The sequence below is a fragment of the Trichechus manatus genome, unplaced genomic scaffold, assembly GCF_000243295.1.
Source record: "Trichechus manatus latirostris isolate Lorelei unplaced genomic scaffold, TriManLat1.0 scaffold00074, whole genome shotgun sequence".
NCBI classification, from domain to species: Eukaryota; Metazoa; Chordata; class Mammalia; order Sirenia; family Trichechidae; genus Trichechus; species Trichechus manatus.
The window spans coordinates 4,991,599-5,016,655 of record NW_004444010.1 but is presented as its reverse complement, the minus strand read 5'-3'; positions in this window follow the sequence as shown (position 1 = coordinate 5,016,655).

The window sequence follows — 25,057 nt, the reverse complement described above, 5'->3', positions numbered from 1 at the left end:
AAAAAAAAGGTTGAGAAGTTAGAGGGTTGATATGTTGTGGGGTTGTTAACCAATGTCATAAAACAACATGTGTACTGCTGTTTCATGAGAAACTATTTGTTCTGTAAGCCTTCACCTGAAGTACAATAAAAATAAATAAAAAATAAAAAAGGCATGCTAAAAAAAAAAATCAAAAAAAACCTTTCAAATCGTAATTTAAAAAATCACAGCAGACACTCATATACCACTGGTGACAATACAGGGTGGTATGAACTTCTTGGAGAACATTTTGATAATATGTATCAAAAGCACACAAAATGTGCACAGCTTTAAAGCCAGCAGTTCAACATCTAGGAATCCTAAGAACATAAGTACTCGTTGAATATTTAACTTCTTGAAAGTTTATGATAGCATAGTCTATTAAAGAGGAAAACTGGACACCTGAATATCCAACAATAGGAATAACAAAAATAATGATAATGATAGTCATCACATTGTACTTACTATGTGCTGACACTGTTGTCAGTACTTTACATACATTAATACACTTAATACTTGCAGTACTTAATACTTGCGGCAACCCTATGTGTTAAGGACTATTATTACCCTTTTTTTGTGGATGAGGAACCTGCAGCATAGAGAAGTGAAGCGAATTGATCAAAGATATACATACAGTAAATGGCAGGGCCAAGATTTGATCTGAGATAGCCTGTCTTCAAAATACCAATATGCTTACTTCTGGCATGTCCATAAAATGGAATTCTATTTAGTAATTATTTATGATGTTAGGAAAGGATCTGGGAGAATATACTTTAGTAGTTATCTCAGCATGTGGAATTGTGAATATTCTTTAATTTTTTAAATTTAAATTTTCTAGTATTTTTTATGTGTACATATTTTTGAAATTAGAAAAAAAGTTATTTATAGAAAAAAAAGAAAAGAGGCAAGAAAAGAATTTATATTAAAACAACAAGAAAAACAACACAAGCCGGGCTGCTTTCTGTGGCCTCCACTATGACATGCCACCTCAGGATGTGCACAAGCCAACTGTGAGACGGGCTTTCCCTTACAAAGTTTCAAGCTCAAAATATCCCAACTGCTCATATTGTTTTCCAATGGAAACCATCCATTTTGTCATACTGTAATTAACACTACCTGAGTGTCCCAAGTAAAACTGAGAGAACAAACAAAAACATTCATACTTCCCTACAGAAGCAGGATTGGAGGAAGACTCATTAACATCCTACAATATGCAGATGACACAATCTTGCTTGCTGAAAGTGAAGAGGACTTGAAGTACTTACTGATGAAGATCAAAGACTACAGCCTGCAGTGTGGATTGCACCTCAACTTAAAGAAAACAAAAATCCTCACAATTGGACCAGTAAGCAACATTATGATAAATGGAGAAAAGATTGAAGTTGTCAAGGATTTCATTTTACTTGAATCCACAATGAATGCCCATGGAAGCAGCAGTCAAGAAATCAAATGATGCATCACATTGGGCAAATTTGCTGCAAAAGACCTCTTTAAAGTGTTAAAAAGCAAAGATGTCACTTTAAGAACCAAGGTGAGCCTGACTCAAGCCACGGTTTCAATCGCCTCATATGCATGCAAAAGCTGAACAATGAATAAAGAAGACTGAATAAGAATTGATGCCTTTGAATTATGGTGTTGGTGAAAAATATTGAATATACCACAGACTGCCAGAAGAACAAACAAATCTGTCTTGGAAGAAGTACAACCAGAATGCTCCTTAGAAGCAAGGATGGCAAGACATATTTTGGACATGTTATCAGGAGGGACCAGTCCCTTGAGAAGGACATCATGCTTGGAATTAGAGGGTCAGCGAAAAAGAGGAGGACCCTCAACAAGATGGATTGACACAGTGGCTGCAACGACGGGCTCAAGCATAACAACAATTGTGAGGATGGCGCAGCACCGGGTAGTTTTGTTCTGTTGTACACAGGGTCCTATGAGTCGGAACTGACTCGTTGGCACCTAACAACGACAACAACACAGAAGGAGGTGGAATTAAAACTGGGAGAATTCACCAGGAGTTAATGTTCAATGATAATAGACATTAAAGTAGCAACCCTATACATCAGTGTATTTGAGTCTTCAGTCACAGCACACTGAGGATACTACCTTGAAACTGTTTTTTTGTCTCTGAATTTATTGCTTTATTAAACTCTGGATGTGGTAGCAAATATTAATATGCTCTGTAGCATCCATGTCATATGGGCATATGGAATAACAGACAATCTCAAGGAGATATGGTTAGGAAGTTCAGACCATTCTATGTGCTCAAGACCTTCAAGAGTAAAATTCTTTAAATACAGTTTATTAAAGATCACTGCTAAACAGTAGCATTACGAAGTGACACTATGGGATCTAGCAGTAGAGGCTTCCAAAACTCCAGAGTTCATATTTCTCTTCAAAAACAGCATAGCCAGAATGAGAAGAGCACCAGTGAAATGAGAGTTGTTGTTGTTAGTCTCCATCAAGTCAGTTCTGACTCATAGCGATCCTATGTGGAACAGAACAAAACATTGCCTGGTCTTGCACTGTCCTCACAATTGTTGCTATGCAAGAGCCCATCATATTGAGGGTTTTCCTCTTCATGTTTCAGTTCATCTTGTTGAGGGTCTTCCTCTTTTTCACTGACCCTCTACTTTACCAGGCATGATATCCTTCTCCAGGGACTGGTCCCTCCTGATAACACGTCCAAAGTACATGAGATAAATTATGTTCCCCAAAATTATGTACTCCAAGATTATGAGATGAAGTCTCACCATCCTTGCTTCTAAGGAGCATTCTAGCTGTACTTCCAAGTCAGATTGGTTCATTCTTCTGGAAGTCCCTGGTATTCAATATTCTTCGCCAACACTGTAATGCAAAGGCATCAATTCGTCTTCAGTCTTCCTTATTCATTGTCTAGCTTTTGCGTGCATATGAGACAATTGAAAATACCATGGCTTGGGTCAGCCACACATTAGTTCTCAAAGTGACATCTCTGCTTTTTAACACTTTAAAGAGGTCTTTTGTGGTATATTTGATGCAATCCAATGCAATACGTCATTTGATTTCTTGACTCCTACTTCCATGGGCATTGATTGTGAATCCAAGTAAAATGAAATCCTTGACAACTTCAATCTTTTCTCTGTTTATCATGATGTTACTTATTGGTCCAATTGTGAGTATTTTTGTTTTCTTTATGTTGAGGTTCAATCCACACTGAAGGCTGTAGTCTCTGATCTTCATCAGTAGCAGGGTCCATTGTAAGAGAAATGTGCAAGTCTGCAAAAGGTTGTCTGTGAATGGAACACAAAAGTAAACCACTGGGATTGCACAAAAAGCCCACAACATTGAGACAATGTTGTACACATTTGAGTCATATTTCATTGTTAATGTTATTTCACAATTTAGATGTTTTGAAAAATAAAGTTCATAGGAGCTATGTTTACTATCAAAACAATGGGTATGTGCTAACTTACTTAATACATCAGAAAGGTGCACGAAGGTAGACAAAGGCTAATTTTTACTACCCATTCTCTCCAACATGCCAAACAATAAAAAGGAGAAAATTGTGTACATTCTGAAGGAATTAGAGCAGAGCTGGTTTGAGCCAAGTGCCAATTCCTGAATCTGACAAACCGTGAGATCAGGTCCAATCACTTAGAGATATACCAGAGCTTTCAAAGCACAAGCATGACACTTTCCACATGGCTAATGTATACTGCTAACCCTCTACTGATCTTGAAATCAAAAATAGTCTGGCAAGGCCCCTCCGTGAACTTTTATGTTTGTTCTATGACCAACCTACTACTTGGAAGATCACAGCAAGAGTAACTGTGTCAACACAGAGTTTGACAATTTCCAAGGCAATCAGTGCTCACAGGGAACCACTCACTGAGCCTGACAGATAACTTTGATTTTGCTTTCACTGAGGTCAGCTTGATATACATAAATAGAAATATGCTGCAAAGTTTCACTTTGTTCACTGGAATACCAAATATGAGAATTTTGACAAAGCTGTGAAGCATCCTGATACACTGACTGTTACTGGTTTTCTTTGAAGGCTTGAAAGTCTTCAGAAAGTCACTATTGTCCTGGAGTCTATTAAACAGGTGGTGAGAGTGCTGAATTCACCAACTTGGAAACTCATGACTTCCTTCCTGAAATCTTTGACTTTAAACATACTCAAGCCCACTTTCCTGGAACATGTGACCTAGATTGTGTCCAATGAACCTATCAGTGTTAGCAGCAAATGGATGTCCAAACTCGGCTTCGGCAAGAAAGGGGAACTTAATGGACTATCAGAAGACAATTGGTGCCCCACTGAGATGCTGAAAAACAGGCAAAAAAGATTACCCCAAAGCTGGTATCTATACCTTAATACTTTAGTGGTTTATCGCCATTGAGTTGACTTTGACTCATAGTGACTTTATATATAATAGAATAAAATGTTGCCCAGTCTTGTGCCATCTTCATGATCGTTGGTATGTTTGAGTCCATTTTTGTGGCTGTTGTGTCAGTCCATTTCATTGATTGTTTCCCTTGTTTTTCATTGGCCCTCTACTTTACCAAACATGATGTCCTTTTCTAGTGAGCGATCTTTCCTGATGATGTGTCTAAAGTAAGGGAGTCAAAGTCTCACCATCCTCGCTTCTAAGAAACATTCTGTTTGTATTTCTTCTGATTTGTTTGTTCCTCTGGCAGTCCATGGTATATTCAATTTTCTTTGCTAAAGTCCTAATTTGAATGCATCAATTCTTCTGTCTGCTTTTTTCAGTGTTCAATTTCTGCATGCATATGAGACGATTGGCTCGGGTAAGGCACTCCTTAGTCATCGAAGTGATGTCTTTGCTTTTTAAAACTTTACAAGTCTTTTGAAGCACACTTCCTCAATTATATACATCATTTGATTTCTTGACTGCTGCTTCTATGAAGGTTGATTGTTGATCCAAGTAGAATGAAATCGTTGAAAACTTTAGTTTTTTTCTTCACTTACTATAATGTTGTTTATGGGTTTAGTTGTGAAGATTTTGTTTTCTTCGAGTTCAGGTGTAATCCATATTGAAGGCTGTAGTCTTTAAACTTCATCAGTAAGTGCTTCAAGTAGTCTTCATTTTCAGAAAGCAAGGTTGTGTCATCTGAATATTGCCAGTTGTTAATAAGTCTTCTTCCAGTCCTAGAGCTACCCTCTCGTTAAGCACAAATCAGCCTTGATAATCTAGCACTGGCGTGGTTTTATCTTGATTTCTAGTCCCTTTATCTATATCTGAGATACCAGTGAAGTATGAAAGGCTATAGATGAAGTACAACATTCTTAATATAGATGAACCCTTGTAAACCCTGTGTCACGCTTAACAAAGTTGTAATGATTGGTGCTTTGACTTTGGAAGGACTTTTCCTATAACAGAGATTATAATTAAAAGACAAAGGAACATGAGTAGTGGCACTTCCTTCATAGGATATAGGGGTCATGAGTACCTTCAGTTGTTCACTTAAATGCTATTTTTAAAATGGGAAAACAGAATGGTTGAGAATAAATCTAATCTAGTTAATTGCATTATGCAACGGAAATTAGATAAAATGAATAGTTGTGATTCTAAGATGTTATATCTGGGTAATGGAAATGTAAACTGAAAAGTCATAAATATTTGTAGCAACATAAATCTAATTAAGAATTACACTGTAATTCAGTAACTTTTGATCTTCAGAGATATAAATGAAGTATTTTCTGTAAAAACTGTCATAATTTGATACAGAAAAAATTTTCTTTCAAAAAGTATATCACAGTAATAAATATTGTACTTTAAAGCAGGAGCCCTGGTAGCACAGTGGTTAACCCAAAAGGTTGGCAGTTCATATCCACCAGCTGCTCCTTGGAAACCCTATGGGGCAGTTCTACTCTGTCCTATAGGGTTGCTATGTGTCAGAATCGATTCAACAGCAACAGGTTTGGTAAAAATGTAATTATAAAAATGGAGATAAATTTATCTATAAATATTTTTAGCTTCAGTTGAAGCTGAAGAAACTTAGAACAAGTCCATGAGAACTGAAGTGCGACCTTGAGTATATCACACTTGAGTTTGGAGACAATCTCAAGAATAGATTTGACTCATTAAACACTAATGACTGAAGACCAGACGAGTAGTGGAATGACATCAAGGACATCATACATGAAGAAAGCAAGAGGTCATTAAAAAGACAGGAAAGAAAGAAAAGACCTAAATGGATGTCAGAAGAGACTCTGAAAGTTGCTCTTGAACTTACAGTAGCTAAAGTGAAAGGAAGAAATGATAAAGTAAAAGAGCTGAACAGAAGATTTCAAAGGGTGGCTTGAGAAGGCAATGTAAAGTATTATAATGAAATGTGCAGAGACCTAGAGTTAGAAATGCAAAAGGGAAGAAGACACTCAGCATTTCTCAAGCTGAGAGAACTGAAGAGATATTCAAGCCTCGAGTTGCAATGTTGAAGGATTTTATAGAGAAAATATTAAACAATGCAGGAAGTAACAAAAGAAGATGGAAGGAACACATAGATTCACTGTACCAAATAGAATTGGTTTACATTCAGCCATTTCAGGAGGTAGCATATGATCAAGAGCCAATGGTACTGAAGAAAGAAGTCCCAGCTGCACTGAAGGCATTGGTGAAAAGTTTCCAGGAATTGACAGAATACCAACTGAGATGTTTCAACAAATGGATGCAGTGCAGGAAACACTCACTCATCTATGGCAAGAAATGTGGAAGACAGCTACCTGGCCAACAGACTGGAAGAGATCCATATTTGTGCTCATTCCAAAGAAAGGTGATCCAACAAAATGCAGAAATTATCGATCAATATCATTAATATCATACACAAGAAAAATTTTGCTGAAGATCATTCAAAAGGAGTTGCAACAGTACATCGGCAGGGAACTGACAGAAATTTAAGCCAGATTCAGAAGAGGACATGGAAGAAGGGATATCATTGCTGATGTTATGGCTGAAAGCAGAGAATACCAGAAAGATGTTTACCTGTCTTTTATTGACTATGCAAAAGCATTTGACTATGTGGATCAAAACAAATTATGGATAACATTGTGAAGAATGGAAATTCCAGCACACTTAATTGTGTTCATGTGGAACCTGTACGTAAACCAAGAGGCAGCCGTTTGAACAGAATTTCAAAAAAAAAACAAAAACATTGCCACTGAGTCAATTCTGACTAATAGTGACCCTATGACCCTATAGGACAGAGTAGAACTGCCCCATAGGGTTTCTAAGAAGCAGCTGGTGGATTTGAACTGCTGACCTTTTGGTTAGCAGCCTAGCCCCTCTAACCACTGTGCAACCAGGGCTCCTTCAAACAGAATAAGGGGATACAAAAAAACCAAACCCATTGATGTCAAGTCGATTCTGACTCATAGTGACCCTACAGGACAGAGTAAAATTGCTCCACAGGATTTCCAAGAATTGGCTGGTGGGTTCAAACTGCCAATCTTTTGGGTTAACAGCTGAGTTCTTAACCACAGTGCCACCAGGGCTCCATAAAGGTGTGCATATAGTCTTGCTTTTGTAACCTAATTAGCTCAGATTCGGAGAACAGTTGGACTGAGGTTCATTAATGCCTTGATATTTCTGTCAGCGTAGTTTGAGTTGGATAAAGTATGATGCCCATACAGAAACTCCCCAGTACAGCTTCCCACACAGATCAGGTAGATTCTTCTCTTTCCTTAGTAGAAAAATAAATACTTAGAACTTTCATTATACTGGTAGTAATAATGATCTCTCTATTTCCTCTCCTACTTTAACTAAATAGATCACAGGAATGACTTCCCTTGTCATATTATCCAAGCAGAGGCATGAAGTAGAGGCTCAGAACTTGAAGTAACTGATGAGCTTAAGAACATTGGATAATTTTCATAGGGAAAGATGAGCTGCTCTTGAGTTAAGTGGTAAATTTTTCACATTGTCTGCTGCAATAAGACAAAGAATACTTAAACTTGCATCTAATACAGTTACAAATTTGGTTCCCCTGGAAGGAGACTCTGAGACTGAGTTTAGTATACAGGCTGTTTACTGAGGAGTGCTCTTGGGATCAACATCCATGGAAGGGAGAAGTCATGCTGTGATGTAGGTCCAGTGACAGTGGTAGCCAACAACACAGGACCCCTGGAGTGACAATGAGACTTTAGGGCTCTTCCCCATTAGACCAAGATGGCCAGGTCTTCATACTCCTACATCAATAAATCATTAGATATAAGCTACCTCAGGAAAGGGTGTGGTCTTTAGTGAGGTGAAGATATCTTCCAACTGCACCCTTAGCAGTGGGGGCAACAGGTTCTTCATTAAAGAGGAATCTAGTTGGTCATCACAGTCACTACCACAAATTACTTATAGAACATTGCTGTCAGTTTCAAGCAATCAACTGATAAAGCAATCAATAGATGGTTTGTGAATGTAGCAGATATTTAGGCAGAATGGCCTTCATTTTATTTCCAGTCACATGATGATTAAATTTTAAGTCTCTCTGTCTCTCTCACTCTCACCCCACCTGGACCCGACTCTGCTTTGGGAACATCCCTCATCTTGGGAAGCATGAACTCTTCAGGATGTTCTTTAGGTGCTTTAGGTTTTCAGTCACTTCACCCCCTTGAGTTTGAGTGATATTGTGACAGACAACAGCTCTTCTGGATCTCACTGATTGCACAAAAGGCTCAGTGGCCAAGTGAGGGCCACTAATTTCTTTGCTCTTTTTATTGCTTTCTTCCCTTTACTCATTCTTTGGGGTCCTCCCAACAATATATCCTTGCTGTCTTGTTACATTTGAAAAGCTCAAATAATCACTCACAAATACTGATGCATATACTCTCCAGTATAATTTTTTAAAAAACTTGTAGGGAATGCCAAACTAAATAAAATTTTTCCTTCCCATACTTCGTTTGAAATGATCTTCTTAGACTCTCCTTTCAACAGCAATCTTTATGCTTCAAAGTCTCAGATTTTTTTTTAAATGATCTCACGATCTTTGTTTTATAGCTACACTTAGTGTCTTTGAAAAAATGTGAAGTCTTTTACATAAGCTTTTTCTTATTTTATCAAACACTAAATCTGTACACATGCATAAAAATCTTCATTTTTATGCTTCACTTTGAAGTATTTTTAAGCTTTCTAAAATTTTACTTCAAACATACTCTGAACATTGTTGTTGTCAGTTACAGTCAAGTTGGCTCCGACACCACATCTACAACAGGACAAAACGTTGCCCAGTGCTGTGCCATCTTCATGATCGTTGGTATACTCGGGTCCATTGTTGTGGCCACTGTGTGTTCTGAGTGCCTTCCTGTTTAGGAGGCTCACCTTCCAGCGCTATACAGGACAATATTTTGTTGTGATCCGTAGTTTCATTGGCTAATTTTTGGAAGTAGATCACCAGGCCTTTCTTCTTAGTCTGTTTAATCTAAAAACTCCACTGAAATCTGTCCACCATGGGTGACCCTGCTGGTATTTGAAATATTGGTGGCATAGCTCCCAGCATCCAAGCAACACACAAGCCACCCCGGCATGAAAAACTGACGGATGGTGAACAGTTTGTAGGTTCTGAACATGAGTAAGTTCAAAATGCACATAATCATTTTTAGAAGCCCCCAAACAGATTTATAATAAAATTCAAGACTTCTCAAAATCACAGTAAGAACTTGGAATATAAATTTATAACAGACAACCTGCTTCTGTCTCCTCTGTATCAGATTTTATTCTGAAAAAAAAATTTTTTTTTCCACGTGACTTCTTTAGGTGTGGACTTCATGTGTCTTTGTTTTCAGTCCAAGGGACTTCAATATTAGGAAATCATCTTCAACAAGAGAAAATATTGTAATTCCCCTCAATGTACAGTTTGCCCCAGCTGATTCCTTTGCATTTCTTTGATCAGTTGCAATCCGGACTACTTACAAACTTCCGTTAACCGGCAGTTCAGTCTTAGTTAAAATACTTCAAAAATTTAAAATAATATCAATTTGAAAGACACATACTTTTTCTGTGTTTGGGACATTTCTAAATATTGACCAGGTATACATAAGACAGTTTTGCCCACTATTAACTTAGTTTCATTCATCTAGTTATAATACATATAGTTATGATAATCATAAATGTATCAAGACAATGAAAATAAAAAGACAATATTGGTCAAGTATAGATCAAAAAGCCAATAAAAACTTGCATAACATAGACCTTTGGGAATGATTTTTATTTAATTATTTAACTTAGGTTTGTTAGTGGGCTAGGTTGTAATGGGGGCATATTAGCTTAGGGGGCTTAGAAAAGATGTCAAAACAATAGTTTGAGAATGGAGAAATTGAATGACAAATAGAAATCACCTATCTATTAAGTTTTATCTTCTGCAAGAAGCAACATTTTAAAATATATGACTTTTATTACTTATGCCAAATTAGAATGACTTATTTCCATACCCAATATCTCAGTATCATCCTTCTGTCATCCCCGTTTTTCACTTGTAGGGAAATACCAGATAAGTGGAGGAAAATGATCACCCCACTTCTCTCCCCATAATCAACGTTCATGGAAGCAAGAGAAGAAGGAGAGGAAAGAAAAGATTTACTGACGACTATAAATCAACTACCAAATCTCTAAGAAAATATTTATTTCCAGGAACTCTGACATAAACAGAGAGCAAACTCGTATGTCGCCAATGACTCGGTGTTGGCAAGGAAGCCTACCAGGCTTTTTCTAACAGTGAATCATGTGGCAATGTCATGTTAGGTGGCAAATCATTTAATTACCCTTAATAATTTACAATTCCTGTGGTCAGCTTATATTTTGCAGCGATGACATGCACAAAAACACATTTCATATTATCATACAACATTTTGACTTTCCCTTTCCCCTCTAGAACCTGAAGGCTCTTCTCTCTGTCTTCTATGCAGTAAAAATGAGTACAAACCGTCCACTACTCTTAGAGTCCTCCGTTTGTTCTGAGTTCTCTATTTTACCTCTGCTGCTTCATTCTTGTCTTTACTCTTCACTGGAAAATATTTAAAACAACAAATTAAGATTGTTATTGTTTTTTGAGGCACTTTCTGAAGCTCTTCTTCCTCCAGTTTGTGTGTGGAGCTCTGTTAGATGGTGTTTGAAATTTAATATAATTAAAACATCCATTTCCTATTGAACCCACTGTAACCTATAAACATATATGATGCGAATTTGAAAAAGGTACCCCTTCCTCTGGCAGCCATAGCCCTGCATCCAGCCCCAAAACCTGGTGGGCAGAGTACGGGCTAGATTTCAGCTCCAACTTAGCTCTCAGACAGCACCTTGTGTAGGTATGACCTGAGCAGCAATACACAAAGTCTTGGCTTCTATCTCCCCTTAATGGGATTTCACTAAAATTGAGGAGAATGATAGATCTGAAACATCTAGAAAACTAAGTGGATAGTATGCAATGTCATGCGGAATAAGGTGGTATAAACTCAGGGTAAGAACCCAGACAAAATAAAACACAGTGGAGAGGAAGAGTGGATTTCTTCTTCTTCTTTTTTTAAGTGGTAAATATACATGTAACGAAACATTTGCCATCTCAGCATTGTTCACATGTATGTACAATTCAATGACATTGTGTTCACCATGTTGTGCAACTATCACCATTAGCCATTTCCAAATTTTCCCATCACCGTTTACTGAAGCTCAGTGTTCCCTAAGCAATGAGTCCTCCTTTCCCCTCCCTCTCACCATGCCTGGTGAATACTAATAAACTCAGTTCTGTATGCATTTGCCTGTTCTAGATTTTTCATGTAAACGGAATCATACAATGTTTGTCCTTTTGTGACTGACTTATTTCACTCAGCATAATGTTTTCATGGTTAATTCATGTTGTAGCATGTATCAGGACTTCATTTGTCTTTATGTATGGGTTTCTTCTTAAGTAAGAACTTGTGATTTTACTTTAAAACATGGAAGTCCACTTGGGTCTTGCTAAGAGTGGTTAAAGATAATCCTGGCTACCATTTTTTGAGAAGCAGAGGCCTAGAGGCGTCTTTCTAAAGTATATTAGCCCCTGGGGTCCGTGTACTCTCCAAGGCAGGAGAAGGGCACTTTCCGAAAAACTGCTATTGGACTTTCCACCACATTTTGGCCAATAGAGGTTCAAGCTGGTTCTAATTCAATAGGAGAAAATAAATAAATGAGCTTATGACCCTGGCTCTGTGCTAAGTGAAGTATTTAACATACATTAGCTCAAATAATCCCAAAAACAACCTAAGAAGAAACTGCTTTTCATATCATCTTCATTTTATAAATGAGAAAACTGAAGTTTACAAGAGTTCTGTAACTACTTAAGGTCACCAGCTGAGAAATGGTGGAGTCTGGATTCAAATCGAGGCAGAGACTTTAGCACCCACAAATATCAACACCAGGCCACACTGCCTAACCTTACCAAGTTTGATTCCACAGGCCTTGGACTTCACAGCAGGCAGACAAGCTCAGTAGGCAATTTCATGAGTTAGCAGTTAGCAAAAATAAGAAAGACTTATGTGAAAATATTGATATTATGAATAAAGCAAAAATGTAAATGCAATTCATTCATATGCTTGTTATTTTTTGCCGTAGACAAATACTATACTGAGTTCCCTCCTGAGTTATGACATATAATGCAAAGTAAGTCCAGTACATATGACAAGTATCTAAAGCAATTTTGGAATATGATTTCTTAAACATGCTAATGATGACATCCGTAAAACTCAGCTCAAATATTTTCAATGATCTTAAAGACTTCCTTGACCCTATTTGTTAATAGGTGACCTTTTCGGTTAGCATTTATTTTATGTCTTTCCCACGCGTGTTTGGCATTCATGCCTATATTACTAACTGGGAAGAAGCTTTGGGTGTAGGGATATGGATAAGAGTTGGTATTAAATCTGAAGCTTGGGAAGCCTGCACAAATACAAATGGGAGGTGAAGCTCAACCTGGAAGGAAGGATCTTGCTGGCCTGAGTAGAGAACTATAGGTAGAGGCTCAGGCGCACGAGCCTATGAGGCTCTTGTACTGCACAAGGCAGGAAGAGGAGGCTGCCCAAGGGACTGATAGTGGACCTCCAACCAATTTGTGGTGCAGTGGTTACGAGCTCAGCTGCTAACCGAAACTTCAGCAGTTCAAATCCACCAGCTGTTCCTTGGAAACCCTATGGGGCAGTTCTACTCTGTCTGATAGGGTTGCTAGGAGTCTGGATCCACTCGACGGCAACGGGTTTGGGTTTTTTTGCAGGTTTAAATTAGTTCTAATTAAATCTGAAAAGATTAAAAAAAAAAACAACAAAGGAATGTGAAATTACCCCTAGCATAAATGTCATGGATAGGGAGCCCACATACTTTATCATACAAGCTGAGATTCTTTTGAGAGCAAAAGGATATCCTGTGACCATAGGCAGAGCCATGTCTGTCCCAGGCAAATTGGGATGTTAAACTCACGTCTGCCATATATTTATAGTTGTTGTCTTTTGTACTGTCTTTATAGGGCTTGGCAGTGTATCCATTTCCATATTCAGAATATACTGTTGATTTCAGTGTATGCAGTTGTATAATTTATAAAAATATTTCTCTGAGCATCAACCACCATAGGGCTAAATTGAACAATCATCTTATTCTTGCTGGGCCATTTTTTAAGAAATATTTCTATTTGAAGTATATCAAGAGTCCCTCAACCTCAGCAATGTGTTTTAGTCTATTGTATGAATTGGGTTATCCAAGATTTCGTTCAGAAAATTAAAGGTGAGAGGAAGAGCAAATCAGGAAAATCCAGTATAATGCACCGCTCTCCCAAATGAACTCCCCATCCCCTCAGCTGGGTCTTCAAAACCCTCAATAATGTATCCAGTGAATCTTCCTCCTGCTTCTCTGCTCTCTTCAACCCCCTGCCCCCACCGTTACTACACACTTATCTTAATCTGTCTACTGTTATCAAAAATATCCTGCTCGCTCCCACCTCTGGATCTTTGTTCAAACCGAGAACAGTTGGAATGCCCTTTACGCTAAACATCATGCAGAATATCTGCCTATGAGAACACGTTGTTTTTTTTTTTTTTTTTGGTCTTTTAAGTAAAGATTATCAAAACCTTTCAGTAGGATTGTCTTCTCCCTCCCCAATACCATTTTTATGTGTTTCCTATATATCATAGGTTATCTTCTCTCTATAGGGTGTCCATTTAATTTATCTTCCAAATGGGGATACTTTGGAAAGTGAAAAGATGTGCTAAAAATAATTAACAGGTGTTAACTAATTTTTAAATTTGTGACCCAAGACTACTCTGGATAAAGTGGGGTATGTCATCAACCTATCAGAGTTTTTTACATGTGTGTCTACCTGCCCATACTAAATTATGAGCTTCAGAAAAGCAAGTGTATTGGTCAGGATAGGTCAAGTTTATGCTGCTGTAACAAACAACTCCAAAGTCTCATAGGCTTAATTTAAAAAAAAAAATTCTTTTTTCTTACACTAAATGTGAAACATAAGTATGAGTATTCCAGCTGTTGGAGGCTTTATCATTGTGAAATTTCACTATCTAGAACGACCTTTTTAATTGCCAAGGAAGGGAAAGAGAAAGTGGGAGGGCAAATGAGCCAGCTATTTTATGCTTTGGCCTTCCATCCACAGACCATGGCAGAACTAATCACATGTCCTTGCCTAACTCCAAAGAGCCTGAGAAATACCAGAGGGAAGATAATATGCTTGGTGGTCACCATTATCTCTGACAAATCCAAGACCCTTGAGAGCTATATTGTTATATATTTGTTTCTCCAGAGTGCGTAGCACAGTGCACCATACATGGAAAACACTAAATAAATGTTTGTGACACTGAATTTGTTGAGTGGGTTGATTCAACTCATTTTTGCTTTCCTTCTGTATATTGTTTGCCTACTTTAAGGGGAAACCAGACTCTTTGAAAGCCAGGTTTATGTCTGGAAAACTGACCTGTGTATATCAGAAACAAATGTTTTAAAATCGAACTGAAAACAAAGATGAGGAAAGGGTGGGGACTGGTTCTGACCATGAGATACTGCCTCCCATAAACATATGGAGGCTCTTCTCTTTGCCAAAACATTTGTTTGCTGTTGTGTAGACATAGCCTCTCTGATGTGATCTACATTTAAAAGTATGTTATTACATATTGATCTATGACTAAAGGTTACACATGGAATCTTGTGAAATTTACTGATGGCTTTATCACTGGAATGTAGACAGAAATATTCATTCAAGTGACCCTGAGCTGACTCTGAGGTTGTGGGCAAGGAGGTCGCGATGGAAATACATATTTGCTCTATGTAAGTGGACAGATGTGTTTCATGTGAGGTTCAGGCCCCCTGATGCATCCAGCTGTGACAGGACCTCATCTAAGTCCACTCTGGATGGGACTGGAATGGGAAGTGGAGTGGAAGGGAATTGGGGAAGAAGCAATCTTTGATAGTGTTGATAGTCCTTTCCTCCTTGGTCTTTGAATTTCTTCGTCTTCTTTTACCTGTGACCCTTATTGTTCCTGCTTCTCCTCTTACTTCTATAACCACTTTATCTCTCTTACCTTCCTTGGCTTCTCTTCCTCCAGCTTCCCATTTAATATAGATAGTCCCCAAGTTCTGCCCTCAGGGAGGTTTATCAACTAACACAGTTTTGAGGGTCACCTTTTTGCAACAGATTAAATCTAGGTTTGCAATCAATACATGTGGGATTTTAGTTTCACAGAGCACAGTGTCTAGGAAACACCAGCATAAATTTCAAAAGGTACGAGTTTGGTTCCGGCTTTGGCACTGTCTTCCAATGTGACCACGGGCAAATTATTTAACCTTTCTAAAGTCTCAGTTTCCTTTTATGTAGAATGGAAACAACAAAATTTTCCCTGCTTATTCTTGCAGAACTATTGTAGGGTAAAATGTGAAAATAATGAGAAAGTTCTTTGTTTAATATAAAGCACCATAAATATTCACTTAAAATATTATTACCAAGAAAAAAAAAATCTAAAACTATAGCCGTTACTACTCTCTTCAGCATCAATTCTGAATTTCCACCTCCTTGCTGGATGTCTGTCTCCACATAGCTGTCTTTCAGGCACCTCAAATCCAACCTTTTCAAAATTCAACTCCATCTCTCCTTGCCCTGTAATATTTTCCTTCCCCTTGTCTTCCACCTCCTGCATTTCCTCTTTTAGTTAATGGCATCACCATCTACTCATTTTTCTCAACTCACAACCTCCAGGTCATCTCTAACACATCTCTACTGAACCCCTATACTCGCCTCAACCAATCAGTTTACACACCTTGTCGACACTTCTGTAAAAGGCCCCTTGAATCCATCCACCATTCCATTCCCACTGCTACTGCTTTTCTACTCTGTTCAGAACCTGATCATTTTTCTTCTTCTAGTCCATCAATGTTTCCTCTATACCAGTTATGGCTTAATCATGGGAAAGGATCAATGGGTGTTCTTGGGCCCTTACATTTGGCAATGACCGGGGAAACAACCTGCGAGGTATCAAATAAAATTTAAAAAAAAAATAAAAAGTCGATTCTGACTAATGACAAACCCATGTGTTTCCGAATAGAACTATGCTCCATAGAGTTTTCATGGCTGTGACCTTTTGGAAAAAGATTACAGGCTTTCTTTTGAGGTGCCTCTGGGTAGGTTCCAATGGCCAACCATTCGGTTAGTAGCCCAGCACTTAACCATTTGCAGCACCCAGGGACTCTAAGAAGAAAGGCTTTCTTGACCTGGGATTGAACCTGAGAACACTGAACCCTAACCACTAGACCCGTAGGGAGCATTTGGCTGTGGGGTCTCAGCTAGACAAGGTATTTATTGTATTTTTACACAAATAGCACACATCTTTTACCATCATTTGCCAACTGCACCCTCCCCCACTGCGTATTTTTGTAAGCACAATATGCTAATTTTTTACAGCAACATGTCAAAAATAATTGACATAGTGGCAGTTATGAAAATACCTCACAGAGAAAGGGCACGATCGGCCAACAAATGTAGAAAAAAGCCAAACTCGTTGCTGTCTAGTCGATTCTGACTCATAGCGAAATGAGAGGACACAGTAGAGCTGCCCCATAGGGTTTCCAAGGAGTCCTTGGCAGATTTGAACTGCTGACATTTTGGTTAGTAGCCGAACTCTTAACCATTACACCACCAGAGTTTCCAACAAATGTAGAAGTTGCACATTATTTGCATGAAAATACAATAGTCCTTTATGAGAGACCATGTGCATATAGAGTCTGCAGTCATGATGTATTTCAGTCAACCAAAAGCACTTCCCTTAAATAAAATACAGAGGCATCCTCAGGACGCTGGTCCTTGGGGTTTAGTACAGAGGGAACCTATGGGGGAAGAAAGAGGCTGGCATATTCCCTTTAGTGCAACCAATATCTCACCCACAAAAAGGACAGTAATTAAGCTACAAAAGTATATGGTATCGCTTGCTTCCAAGTTGTCAATGGCCATGATTTACAACAGGGTTTTTGGTTACTTAAGTTTAGGCAAGGGCTCCTGGATCCTAGGTCTCAAGTCATGCATCTTTGTACCCTGAAATATGTGTTCACTGCAAAAAAATCTTGTGTTTACTTTGTGAGATGAGAAACAAATGGAGATAAAACCAAAAGCAGCCTGAAAACTTTCAGGCGTGTTTATTCTTTCATCTGTGTTTCTCCTGAAAAGTCTTGATTTTCACCTATTATATAAAAACTTGTGAACCAATTAAAAATGACGTCAGGTCTCACACATGCAAACACAAGAGTTGTGCTTTCTTTGCAACATGTTTCAAATTAGTCCAATTTGTTTAACAGTGGGAAACGAAGCAGTAGACTGAATTTCTGGCATAGGCTAATCTAGAAATATCAAAGTATTGAAAGACTAATAGAAAATTAAGACTCAGAATCAGTAAAGTTCCTTTCCTGGGAATTTCACTGGACATTTTCCATAATGGTGTATCTCGGTATTTCTGAAATGCCATTTTCCTTATTTTCAGTTTAAATGAAAAACTGTATAGCTGCTGATCATTCCAGTTTTATGTTACTACTGATGTTGAGCTAAATATTCATTTTAAAGTTAAAATTTTCTTCTTGATATTGGCTCTGTTTTCTACCAAATCACAGCATTATAAAAATTGGTTGTAGCTTCAAAACTTCTTAGGTCATTTGTTCTTTTACTTTCAGAAAAAGCCTTCTCCCCTTACAAACAAACAAGAGGTGGAAAAAATGAAAAATAGAAAATACATAATTCTTACTCCGTGATAGTCATTGTTCTAAGCCCTAAGCCATTTACATATATTAACTCATTTAATATTCACACTAACAATATAAAGTAGATACCATTATTACACTTATTTTACCCATGAGGAAACTGAGGTGTGAATAGATGGAAAAGTGATAATTCGCCATCTTGTATCTCACTACATTTAAACAGAAACTCCAAAGACCATTATCATTAATGTAAGCTTATTTATTCTTGCATTTATTTAGGAGTTAATGTGGCATAATGCACTCATCCAACAAATATTTTTAAGCATGAACTATGTACCAGACACTAGGTACCTCTGAAGAGCAAAGATAAAGACACAGTCCCTGCCATGGAAGAGCTCATAATCTAGTGAGGAGAAAGACAAGCCAAAGGACAATTGCTAATGAATAAAACCAGAGCAAGGGAGCATGTAAATGGAACTCCCAATCCAAGGGTAGGGGTCAGAAAAGAAAGTGAAGTGACCTATGTTCTTGAGGACGTTCAGTGCAGGTAGCAAAATGTGGACAGCAGAGAGGAGAAGGCATATGAATAGGGCCGTGTGACGGGAGTACAGGGTGTGAGAAAGGAACTCGGACTTTGGAATTCAACTAAATTTGACTCCCATTTCTGTCACATATTTGCCAGGTGATTTGGGATACTTACTCTGGGATGCTTAGTTTCCTATTTGTAAAATGGGGGTAATAGCTACCTCAAGGGTTGTTATTAAGATTAAATGAGATTACATAATTGTATTAGTTTCCTATGGCTTCTGTAAAAAATTTACCACAAACCTGGCAACTTAAAACAACAAATATTTATTCTCTTACAGTTCTGGAGGCAGGAAGTGTGAAATCAGTATCACTGGGCTGAAATCAAGGTGTTGGCAGGGGCATGCTCCCTCTGGAGGCTCTAGAGAAGAATCTGTTCTCTGCTTCCAGCATCCAGTGACTGTGGCATGCTTTGGCTTGTGGCTGCATCACTTCAATCTCTGCCTCCATTGCCACACTATCTTTTCCTCTTCTTCTGTGTAATCTCCCTCTGCCTCTCTCTTATAAGGACACTTGTTTAGGACCCATCAAGATAATCGAGTATAATATCCCTATCTCAAGATCCTTAATTTAATTACATTTGTCAAAACCCTTTTTCTATATAAGGCAACTTTTATAGGTTCCAGGGATCAGACTCTGATATTTTTTGGAGCAATTATTCAGCCTCTTACAGTACATAAAGGGTCTTGGCACACAGAGTTTCTCAATACATCCTACTTCCCATGCTCCCTATATTATACTTTACCTGTGGCATCAATGGTCCTTAATCTTGCTGATCAGACATTGTACCTGCTGGTCTTTCTTTCTGTTTCTCAGCAAGGGTTAGACAGCTTTGGTCTTCCAGACAAACCTGTCACTACAAAAATAAAAAGAACAAGAAGATGAATTACTTTGTGTTAATGAGGGGAATAATTTGTGTTTATTTTACTAATGTAATCTAAACCACTAGGATTATTGTGTTGAGGACCCAGTGGTACATTTCAGAGATGGCTTTTCTTGCATGATTCATTTTGCCAGGCATAGCAATGAGTGTTGCCTTCAATTTAAAGCAGTTATATATTGATCTCCTTCTTTTCTTTTTCTTGAAAGCATTACTTATTCTTCTTTCCCCGTCAGTATATTGAAAGAATAATCACTGCAGAGGTCAAGTAGCACTTAGTAGAAACTTAAGAGTCAAAGCACTGGGCCAGGAGTTTTAGGATATTGCTCAACTTTACACAGACTCATTATCCCTGCATTTATTTTGACCAAGAGAGAAATATTTTCAATATTCACCAACCCTACGTCAAGAAAACAAATGACAAGAATTTGAGATAAAATATTAATTGCCATGAAAAAGTAAAAATTTGAATTCACTTAGAAAATTACTGTAAAGGATAATAAGCAATTGGATATTTGGAATGAATAAAGATGAAATGAATATATAAGTCAAGGAAGTGGTGCACTCCAGGTTTCTACTGTTTGGTTGACTTGGAATTCTCTTACTTTGGCCACTGAGCCTTATTTCTCACATTAGCATTAGTAGTCATCCATCTACTCAAAATTGTGCCATACATTTGCCTACTAGTATAAGTGTCCCACTTTGGTAGTCATCTTTATTGCTCCCTTTTTTCTTTTAATCAAATTATATCAATAAATATATCCTGGCTACCTGCACTGTGCTAGAGATGTTAAACTTGCTTGTGGGAACTTTTACTCTGTCTTAATCTGAGTATTCTCCAGAAAGCAGAAACTGAGGCAAAGACTTGAGGACAGGGAGTTTATCTGGACAATTGATTCAAAAGAGCAGGAATAAGGTATTGAGAAGTTAAAACAAGAACTGAGGGAAAGCCAATTCGAGAGTCGTGAACAAGTTGTTTACCACTATGGGCAACTGGGGCTCAGTTCTCCTGGGGACACATTGAGAATTCATGTAGAATCTGTCTTGGAATTTTCAGCTCAAGAGACAGTAAAGGGGAGGGAGTATTTACCCACTGGCTCCTGTTTCTCATTGAACAAGGATCCCTTGCACATCCAGATTTACTCGTGCATCAGAATGGCAGCAGGGATCCCACATAATGGTGGCAGAGAGGCCCTGAGGCAGAAAGTGAGAGCTACTCAGTATAGTTGAGATGAGGTGCTGCAAGGATACACTGGCACATAACTGATTACTGCACCAGTTCTGGACTCAAAAATAGGCCATGAGAAAGTGAGGCTGAGAATAATACTATCCATGTGGAAAGCTAAGAGCACAATGCATAAATGGTAGTTTGTGACAGTTAAGGATACAATGCCACGAGGCTCTGTAGAAGTTTTTGCCAAAGGAGTGATGTTGTTGTTGTTAGGTGCCGTCGAGTTGATTCCGACTCATAGTGACGCTATGTACAACACAAAGAACCACTGTCCGGTCCTGGGCCATCCTCACAATCCTTGTTATGTTTGAGCCCACCGTTGCAACCACTGTGTCAATCCATCTTGTTGAGGGTCTTCCTCTTTTTTGCTGACGCTCTGATTTACCAAGCATGATGTCCTTCTCCAGGGACTGATCCCACCTGATAGCATGTCCAAAGTATGTGAGACAAAGTCTTGCCATCCATGCTTCTAAGAAGCATTCTGGCTGTACTTCTTCCAAGACAGATTTATTCATTCTTTTGGCAGTCCATGTTATATTCAATATTCTTCACCCACATCACAATTCAAAGGCATCAATTCTTCTCTGGTCTTCCTTGTTCATTGTCCAGCTTTCGCATGCATATGAGGCTATTGAAAACACCATGGCTTTGGTCAGGCGCACCTTAGTCTTCAAGGTGACATCTTTGCTTTTCAAAACTTTAAAGAGATCTTTTGCAGCAGATTAGCCCCATGCAATGTGTCTTTTGATTTCTTTTTCTCTAAAGGAGTGATAGAGACAGTAAATGTATTTGAGAGTTCAATGTAAAGAGTCCTTCAAAACTGGATGCTCAGAAAAGTTTGACTGCAAAGAATGGGTTTCAATCCAGGACATGAGTTACATTTGCCATTCAGCTCAATGCTGAGCATATATTTGCCCTTCTTCAAGTAACCAAATCAAGTTTCCCTCCAAAAAGGACTCCCGTTGTCCTCCCAGCCCATGTGCTTTGGCTTCTTCCAGCTCAGGTGTGGAGCAAGTGACAAAGGCCTATGCAAATTAGACCGTGGCACTCCCTGCCCATAGTGCTATCAGAAACAGGAAGATGAAATGAGACTGTTGCTGAAATTTCTGGGCAAGAGTCTTGCTCTTATCTGCTGGATTTAAAGCAAAGAAAATGCAAGGTATAGAGTTGCTAAAGCTATACTGCTCCTTTGAAGTGTGAACCTGCCCAAGGAAGTGGAGTTAAAAAAAAAAAAAAAAGAGAGAGAGACAAACTAAGACGTGGAGACAATGTTCGAATTGTTACATCAAGTAGTTTGGAGCCAGAAGCCAGCACTGCCCCTGGACTTTTCAAATATATGGGTCAATAATTGTCCTTTTTGTGTTTAAGCCAATTTTGGGTAGGTTTTCAGTTGCCTCTGACAACAGAAACAATAACAAATCTTATAATTTAGGTTCTTTTTGGACTTCTTTATAATTCATCCTGTTTTTCTTATCTAAATTTTAGTAATCCCACTTTTAGTAATCTCACTTTTCCATTTGAGAATGAATAAAGAGAAGAGAATGATCGTTAATGCAAATAATCAAAGGACGGTAGGAGTATAAAAGTATAAATTAGAAGTTTCATTGTATGGCATATAGATTTGTGTGCATGTTATATTTGTAAGACATTTTATAACTTTGTCATGTAGATGAAAAGTACAGTAAGACTATACACCATCTTTCACCATGTACCCACACTGATCTCATAAACTTATTGCTTACTTTATATGAAAACTGTGAAGGTTGCAACATTGACCAAGAGTTTAAACCAGCAACTGTCTCTGAAAGGCCTACATTTCCAAGCAGCACACAAAGAAAGTCACCATGACTTTGCAGAAAAGAAAATTTAGCCTAAATGCCAGGAAATCCTTCTAAACAATGAGTTGATTACTAATTTATTTATCATATTTATTGGATTGGCCCATCACTTACTTGCTTCTAGGCATGGTCATGCATCAAAAATATAAAAGGTCAAATGGCCATGTATGACATTATAGCTCACAGTTTACAGTAAACAGCATAAAAAATGAACTCACTGTGCAAACAGCATTTAAAATAAAGCCGCAGAGAGCCAGAGGCCTCGAGAAGGAAATGGTAATGACCCTGCTGATTTAGGATGCTGAATGGAAGACAGCCCCATTAGCTGCACTTTCACAAATTTCAGATTCTGACTCGACCTGGAAATGCAACTACTTTGTATTTAGACAATGTATTTTCGTTGGAGCTGTCTAATCACTGGATAAGCCATGACCTGGTCTACACTATCTGGGCCTTTGGCTTCTGTAATGGACTTTGCTCTTAATGTGTACATTATGAGTGACTGAAACCACTTAAGCAGCCAGTTGTTCTGACTATATTTATAGTTTCAGTCTTAAGAAAAACACATATTTGGTGGTCATTATTTTTACCTGAAGTCTTATCCACAAACTAAAAGTTAAATTAAAAGATTGGGGCAATTTCTTTGGACCCACAACCTTGGAACAATCTGAGTTAGAAGTTTAAACTGTCCAAATCAGTCTGTATCCATCTTTTCTGTGCCCATCTCAGGTCTTTGCACATACTTAGAGCTCAATAAATATTTGTCAAATAGGTTAATAATATAAAATGTAGATCTTCTTTCAGTAGTAGAAATTGATATTGTGTCCAAACCTTGGGTAATACCTTTAACTTTTTATTAATATTATATTTTAAAATTAGATGAAAAATATGCTTTTTTTGGAGACCAGTGTTCAGAATATATTCTTTATGTTTTGAATTTTAAAAATGGAATTTGTGGTTGAACTTAGTACAGAGAATATTTTTAGTTCTCAAACCTGGTGTAGGACAACCTAATGTATCTCCAATTATTCCAGAATGAAACAAGAATATTCTAAAACTGATTATTTATTTCATTTTTTATAAAAGGAATGCATGCAATACTTGGAAGAGATACACAACAAGGTCACAAAATCACATAGCATGTCTCACTTGAACAGAGCTAAGACTCATTGAACTAACAAGGAGGTGGCTTGGTTAAATAAAAATATGTTGGTTTATTTTGGCTTGGGTTAAGTTCTCAAATACCATGTTAATGTAGGGAATCATTTTGAAGATGATTTGAGTACTTAAAATTGCTCACTGAATGACTTTAATCCCTTCTGATGGGAGATTTCACTACATCTGAACAAGCCTGATTTTCTTAAACTCCTAAGTCCCATGTTTGGCCACATTAACCTGAAAGCATGATTAGAGTTAGAAAAGCAACTCTGTAAAAGATGTCACCTTCCTACTGAACCATATCTGCAGCTCCCCACAAGTCTCTGGATCACATCTGTTTACTGACAGAGGTCCAACCAATGTCCTCATTCACTCACACGCAACATCAAGCAGGGTTGCGTGTATGTCCTGACAGTACACGTCAGCCCCAAATACAAGTTGTACTACTGTTAGCCTTGAAGTCCATACTGCTATGAAAGTGACCTGGATTTTATCTTCTCAACCCTGTATGTCATCAAAATACATGTTATCTAAGTTCCCACCCCTGAACCTTTACCATTGGGGTGGTAGAAAAAACAAATGCCACACTGCACTTTGATTTTCAGATCTCACGTGGAGCTCTTTTAAACCGACTGAAATAATAAAGTTTATCTTTCAAGCAAAGCAAGCTCCTTTGGTAAAGAAGTTAATGTTTACTGATTAAAATGAAAAGTTTCATCCTCCAAAATGCATGAAGATACATTTTTACATTCCTTTTCTTCACCAACTCTTCACATCCACAATAAAAAGTTAAAAAAAAAAAATAGAGAAGAGTTTCTGGATTTAAAAATAAGTGTAGTTAAAGATCATGTGAGATACTGCCTCAGATAATCTTAGCATATTTTATAGGGAAAGGATACAGAAGTGTTTGATGATAGATACAGAATCCTACCCTTATCTTCAAATAAATAGTTTTGCTTGATGTGTTTCTGCTGTATGATAGCTAAAAATGAGATTATGCTTTTTCCTTTTAAGACCTGTACAGATTTTCTCTGTTTTAGCAACTTTGTCTAGTTTTTTTTTTCTTTTTTTTTTTATATTTTATTGTACTTCAGGTGAAGGCTTACAGAACAAATAGTTTCTCATGAAACAGTAGTACACATGTTGTTTTATG